This window comes from Squalius cephalus, assembly GCF_949319135.1.
Source record: "Squalius cephalus genome assembly, chromosome: 23".
NCBI classification, from domain to species: Eukaryota; Metazoa; Chordata; class Actinopteri; order Cypriniformes; family Leuciscidae; genus Squalius; species Squalius cephalus.
In genome coordinates this window covers 97,298-104,304 of record NC_137144.1, presented here as the reverse complement: position 1 = coordinate 104,304, position 7,007 = coordinate 97,298, and positions in this window count along the sequence as shown.

Genomic DNA, 7,007 nt, shown 5'->3' with positions numbered 1-7,007 from the left:
GTACACCACTGGTTACCTCGTGTTACGATGAGGCAGGAATGACGCAGAGAGAGAATCCATGTGCAAGCATTACTTTTAATAAAACAAACAGGTAATCCAGGCAGACAACAGAACACGGAACTCAGGACAGGAACATGGTAACAGCTACATTAAACAACGACCGACAACCAACAACTGAAGCACAGAGGTTTAAATACACAGACAAACAAGCTAAACAAGATAACAAGGGGGTGTGGCTAATTAGAAACACCTGGGAGAACTAATAAGCAAGAAAAACTACAAAGGACTACAAAAACATGACACAGAACAGGAAATAACAAAAGTGCACACAAGACAAGGGAAACAAGGGACAGGAAACATTACATAGCCCCCCACCTAAGGAGTGGATTCCAGACACTCCTCAGAAAATAAAAGTCCAGGAGGGTGGTGGGTCTGAGGCGGATCCGGGGGCGGGACGGGGGCCAGGCCCGTGGAGCGGAAGAGGGCCTGAAGACTACGGCAGGGCAGAAGGCCAGGGCGGAGCAGGCTGTGCAGGTGACCAGGGCGGAGCAGGCTGTGCAGGCGGCCAGGGCGGAGCAGGCTGTGCAGGTGACCAGGGCGGAGCAGGCTGTGCAGGCGGCCAGGGCGGAGCAGGCTGTGCAGGTGACCAGGGCGGAGCAGGCTGTGCAGGCGGCCAGGGCGGAACAGGCTGTGCAGGCGGCCAGGGCGGAGGCGACCCTTCAGGCGGCCAGGGAGGAGGCGACCCTTCAGGCGACCATGGCACAGGAACAGACACGGGCTCAGAGGAGACCATCTTGTCCGAAGATACAGGCGTGGTTTCGGCCATCTTGTCCGAAGACACAGGCGTGGTTTCGGCCATCTTGTCCGAAGACACAGGCGTGGTTTCGGCCATCTTGTCCGAAGACCTCTCGGGCGGCCACGGCGGTGAAGACCCTTCGGGCGGCCACGGCGGTGAAGACCCCTTGGGCGACCACGGCGGTGAAGACCCCTTGGGCGACCACGGCGGTGAAGACCCCTTGGGCGACCACGGCGGTGAAGACCCCTTGGGCGGCCACGGCGGTGAAGACCCCTTGGGCGGCCACGGCGGTGAAGACCCCTCGGGCGGCCACGGCGGTGAAGACCCTTTGGGCGACCACGGCGGAGAAGACCCTTCGGGCGGCCACGAACCTTCAGGCGGCCAGGGCGGATCGGACTGGTCCGGAGGTGTATTGCCCCCCCCAAAATTTTCTTGGGGAGGCTCCCCGGTAAAGAGTCCTGGACCAGCGATGAAGAGGGCTTTGAACTGGTCAGGACCAACGGCGAAGAGGGCTTTGAGCTGGGCAGGACCAGCGGTGAAGAAGGTTTTGAGCTGGGCAGCGATGAGAGCTCTGTGCTGGGCAGCGATGAGAGCTCTGTGCTGGGCAGCGATGAGAGCTCTGTGCTGGGCAGCGATGAGAGCTCTGTGCTGGGCAGCGATGAGAGCTCTGTGCTGGGCAGCGATGAGAGCTCTGTGCTGGGCAGATCCAGCGGTGAGAGCTCTGTGCTGGGCAGATCCAGCGGTGAGAGCTCTGTGCTGGGCAGATCCAGCGGTGAGGGCTCTGTGCTGGGCAGATCCAGCGAAGAGGGCTTTGTGCTGGGCAGATCCAGCGGCGAAGAAGGCTCTGAGCTGGGCGGAACCAGCGGCGAAGAGGGCTCTGAGCTGGGCGGAACCAGCGATGAAGAGGACTCTGAGCTGGGCGGAACCAGCGATGAAGAGGACTCTGAGCTGGGCGGGACCAGCGGCGAAGGAGACTCTGGGCTGGCGTGAAGTGCAGGCTTAGCTGGACTGGCGTGAAGCTCTGGATCAGCAGAAGTGACCTGAACCGTCTCTGGATCAGCAGAAGTGACGTGAACCGTCTCTGGATCAGCAGAAGCGACGTGAACCGTCTCTGGATCAGCAGAAGCGACGTGAACCGTCTCTGGATCAGCAGAAGCGACGTGAACAGTCTCTGGATCAGCCGAAGCGACGTGAACCGTCTCTGGATCAGCAGAAGCGACGTGAACAGTCTCTGGATCAGCAGAAGCGACGTGAACAGTCTCTGGATCGGCAGAAGCGACGTGAACAGTCTCTGGATCGGCAGACGTGACGTGAACAGTCTCTGGATCGGCAGAAGCGACGTGAACAGTCTCTGGATCAGCAGAAGCGACGTGAACAGTCTCTGGATCAGCAGAAGCGACGTGAACAGTCTCTGGATCGGCAGACGTGACGAGAACAGTCTCTGGATCAGCAGAAGTGACGTGAGCCAGCTCAGGTTCAGGAACAGGCTCAGACTCAGGAACATACACGGTCTCAGGAACAGAAAGAGACTCAGGAAACATGGAGGCGGCCATCCTGGGAACCAGAATCAGGCGTGGCCGCCTACTTGGCTGGAGATTTCCCCTTAATGCTGCTGGATTCATCGTTGGTCGGTCGTTCTGTTACGATGAGGCAGGAATGACGCAGAGAGAGAATCCATGTGCAAGCATTACTTTTAATAAAACAAACAGGTAATCCAGGCAGACAACAGAACACGGAACTCAGGACAGGAACATGGTAACAGCTACATTAAACAACGACCGACAACCAACAACTGAAGCACAGAGGTTTAAATACACAGACAAACAAGCTAAACAAGATAACAAGGGGGTGTGGCTAATTAGAAACACCTGGGAGAACTAATAAGCAAGAAAAACTACAAAGGACTACAAAAACATGACACAGAACAGGAAATAACAAAAGTGCACACAAGACAAGGGAAACACAGGACAGGAAACATTACACCTCGCTCCATTTTGAGGCTTCTCCTCTAATCAATACTTTCTGTTTTCTACATGTTAACCACACTCTAATCCATGTGCATGCATTTCCTTGAATCCCTACTGCGTTCAGTTTGAGGATTAATCTTTTATGCAGGACTTTGTCAGAAGCTTTCTGGAAATCTAAATAAACCATGTCGTATGCTTTGCAATTATCCATTGTCGATGTTGCATCCTCAAAAAAATCAAGCAAGTTAGTTAGACATGACATCACGGGTAGCTGTCTTATTTCAGAGCCATTGTTTTACATAACGGTGTGGCAGGGATGGAGTTCATTTGGAGAGGGACAGGAGTAGCAGGTTGTGCTCCTGCAGGTAGTGGTTTATTGTTTGGTTATACAGTTAAAACCCCCTTTATCTGCTCTTTCAATTATTATCCGTGAGCACTCGAGCAAATTTGTTTTATTGCAGTATTATAAACGTACCTGTTTATTTTATAAATCATATTGTGCATGCCTCGTTTCCAACAAACGCCTTCCTGGAGAGCAAGTGTGTGTTTTTTTATTAAGTGTTAAATGCTGTATTTAAGATGGCTTCCTCAAGAGAAAACAGGAAACTGCACTAATCACCCAGCTTTCATACAGGTGCTGGTTTATGAAGAGCTCTGAGATTGGTCGAATGGAAATTTGAATGAGTCAATGGGAGGATAGGATGAACAGAGGGAGTATTGCTAGGAACTGTGGGAAAAATAAAGAAGAATCTGGCCTGGCTACTCACCCCAATTAGAGGAACAGGTGGGTGCAATATACACCCACATTAAGTAGCAGGGCAATTGCTACAGTGTCACATGGCATTGCAGGAAGTTTAGAGCACATAAGAACAACATTTTGGGGTAAATAGTTTATACTTTTGGGCTATTTTATAATCATATTTTTGGCTATTTCTGGCAGTTTTCAATCAAGCTTTCGGATTTTACTAACTGGGCATCTTTTCAATAGATGTTTCAAACAGGATTCTTTTTTCTTCCTATGCAGAAATTTATGGAAATATTTTTCCATAAAAGTGAAGATTTTGTTTGGACAGAGACATTTTAGCACGAGTACACTTAAAAAGAATGACTGGGAGCTGGGCATAAGAGAGTGCTAGTGAGAGGTTCACTAGCCACCACCACCACCACCACCACCACTTCCTAGAAGCTGGGTGTTGTATTTCCTCCTGAACTTGTTTCAACAGGATGTTTTTGCAGAATCAGTTTGTATGAGAAATTTACTCAATACAGACATTAACTGTAAAATTCTATCACTCCTTTTTCCAAGTAATGATATTTCAGAAGTTATACCTCCAGGCTGTTGCAACACACTGAGTTAACCCTTAAGAACATAGAACATAAAAAAAAAGTTTACAAACGAGAGGAGGTCATTCAGCCCATCTTGCTTGTTTGGTTGTTAGTAGCTTATTGATCCCAGAATCTCATCAAGCAGCTTCTTGAAGGATCCCAGGGTGCATAGCTTCAACAACATTAATGGGGAGTTGGTTCCATACCCTCACAATTCTCTGTGTAAAAAAGTGCCTCCTATTTTCTGTTCTGAATGTCCCTTTATCTAATCTCCATTTGTGACCCCTGGTCCTTGTTTCTTTTTTCAGGTCAAAAAAGTCCCCTGGGTCGACATTGTCTATACCTTTTAGGATTTTGAATGTTTGAATTAGATCACTGTGAAATCTTCTTTGTTCAAGACTGAATAGATTCAATTATTTTAGCCTGTCTGCAAACAACATGCCTTTTAAACCTGGTGAGGTATTCTGGGTGTAGAATATATTCTACACAATATTCTAGGTGAGGTCTTACTAATGCATTGTAAAGTTTTAACATTACTTCCCTTGATTTAAATTCAACACTTCTCACAATATATCCAAGCATCTTGTTAGCCTTTTTTATAGCTTCCCCACATTGTCTAGATGAAGACATTTCTGAGTCAACATAAATTCCTAGGTCTTTTTCATAGATTCTTTCTTTAATTTCAGTATCTCCCATATGATATAATGCACATTTTTATTGCCTGAATGCAATACTTTACACTTTTCTCTATTAAGTTTCATTTGCCATGTGTCTGCCCAGTTCTGAATGCTGTCTAGATCATTTTGAATGATCTTTGCTGCTGCAACAGTGTTTACCACTCCTCCTATTTTTGTGTCGCCTGCAAATTTATCAAGTTTGCTTACTATACCAGAATCTAAATCATTAATGTAGATTAGTAATAGCAGAGGACCTAATACTGATCCCTGTGGTACACCACTGGTTACCTCACTCCATGTTGAATTATAAACAATACACATGAACTGCAAAGTCTAAGAGAAAAAAAAAATGAAAGTAAACTATTTAATAACTCTAAGGGCAAAATAAACTTATGCTGCCTTCAAAACTAAACAGTAAGTTATATTAATTAACCTTTTGAAACAGGGTTACTTTCCTATGTGACTATTTCAAAAGCAAATCAAATACACTTCTATTATAAATTGCTATAATACAGCTGTAAGTAAAACGAGACTCAAAATAAACAGAACAGAGGTCTTATAGATATATACCAGTATATATATATATATATAAACACGTATGACTGAACCACTAACGTACGTGCTTTGCTAGAGTCCAAAAAAAAACAACGTAGCAGGCCTGTACCTGGCTAGGGCGCGTGGAGGCTGGAAAATGCCGCTTCTCCTTTCACCCAGGGAAACTCACGTCTTCTTTGTAAACTGCAAATCCCTCGTTGCCGGAGGAAACAACAAGCTTTGCCAGGTGACTTGGGTTGCTATCCGGTGCTGCCAGTCGGTATCTTCCAATGCTGCATTTAGGTTTTCTTTCTTTTTTCTTTCTTTCTTTTTAACAGTACATCTGCGTGAATACAGCGACTGAAGTAGTTACAATACGAAACAACATCGAGTTCCACACAAATATACTGTCTCCTAACTCCACACTTGTGTTAGATCAGGCTCTAGAGTATAGCTTCTGCCACTTAAATTCCAAAAATACAAGAAATAAATTGTGTAATTATTTCTTTAGCACTAAATAAAATTGTATTATGTTTTAGACTGACTACATGGATGACTCCATTTTTATTTCTCTCACATTCTTTTTTTTCCCTCTGTAGGCTGTAGTCAGCACTGCAGGGTCTGTCCCTGTCACTAGCATCAGTACAGTGAGGCTGTAGTCAGCACTGCAGGGTCTGCCCCTGTCACTAGCATCAGTACAGTGAGGCTGTAGTCAGCACTGCAGGGTCTGCCCCTGTCATTAGCATCAGTACAGTGAGGCTGTAGTCAGCACTGCAGGGTCTGTCCCTGTCACTAGCATCAGTACAGTGAGGCTGTAGTCAGCACTGCAGGGTCTGTCCCTGTCACTAGCATCAGTACAGTGAGGCTGTAGTCAGCACTGCAGGGTCTGCCCCTGTCACTAGCATCAGTACAGTGAGGCTGTAGTCAGCACTGCAGGGTCTGCCCCTGTCATTAGCATCAGTACAGTGAGGCTGTAGTCAGCACTGCAGGGTCTGCCCCTGTCATTAGCATCAGTACAGTGAGGCTGTAGTCAGCACTGCAGGGTCTGCCCCTGTCACTAGCATCAGTACAGTGAGGCTGTAGTCAGCACTGCAGGGTCTGTCCCTGTCATTAGCATCAGTACAGTGAGGCTGTAGTCAGCACTGTAGGGTCTGCCCCTGTCACTAGCATCAGTACAGTGAGGCTGTAGTCAGCACTGTAGGGTCTGCCCCTGTCATTAGCATCAGTACAGTGAGGCTGTAGTCAGCACTGCAGGGTCTGCCCCTGTCACTAGCATCAGTACAGTGAGGCTGTAGTCAGCACTGCAGGGTCTGTCCCTGTCACTAGCATCAGTACAGTGAGGCTGTAGTCAGCACTGCAGGGTCTGCCCCTGTCACTAACATCAGTACAGAGAGGCTGTAGTCAGCACTGCAGGGTCTGCCCCTGTCACTAGCATCAGTACAGTGAGGCTGTAGTCAGCACTGCAGGGTCTGCCCCTGTCATTAGCATCAGTACAGTGAGGCTGTAGTCAGCACTGCAGGGTCTGCCCCTGTCATTAGCATCAGTACAGTGAGGCTGTAGTCAGCACTGCAGGGTCTGTCCCTGTCACTAGCATCAGTACAGTGAGGCTGTAGTCAGCACTGCAGGGTCTGCCCCTGTCACTAGCATCAGTACAGTGAGGCTGTAGTCAGCACTGCAGGGTCTGCCCCTGTCACTAACATCAGTACA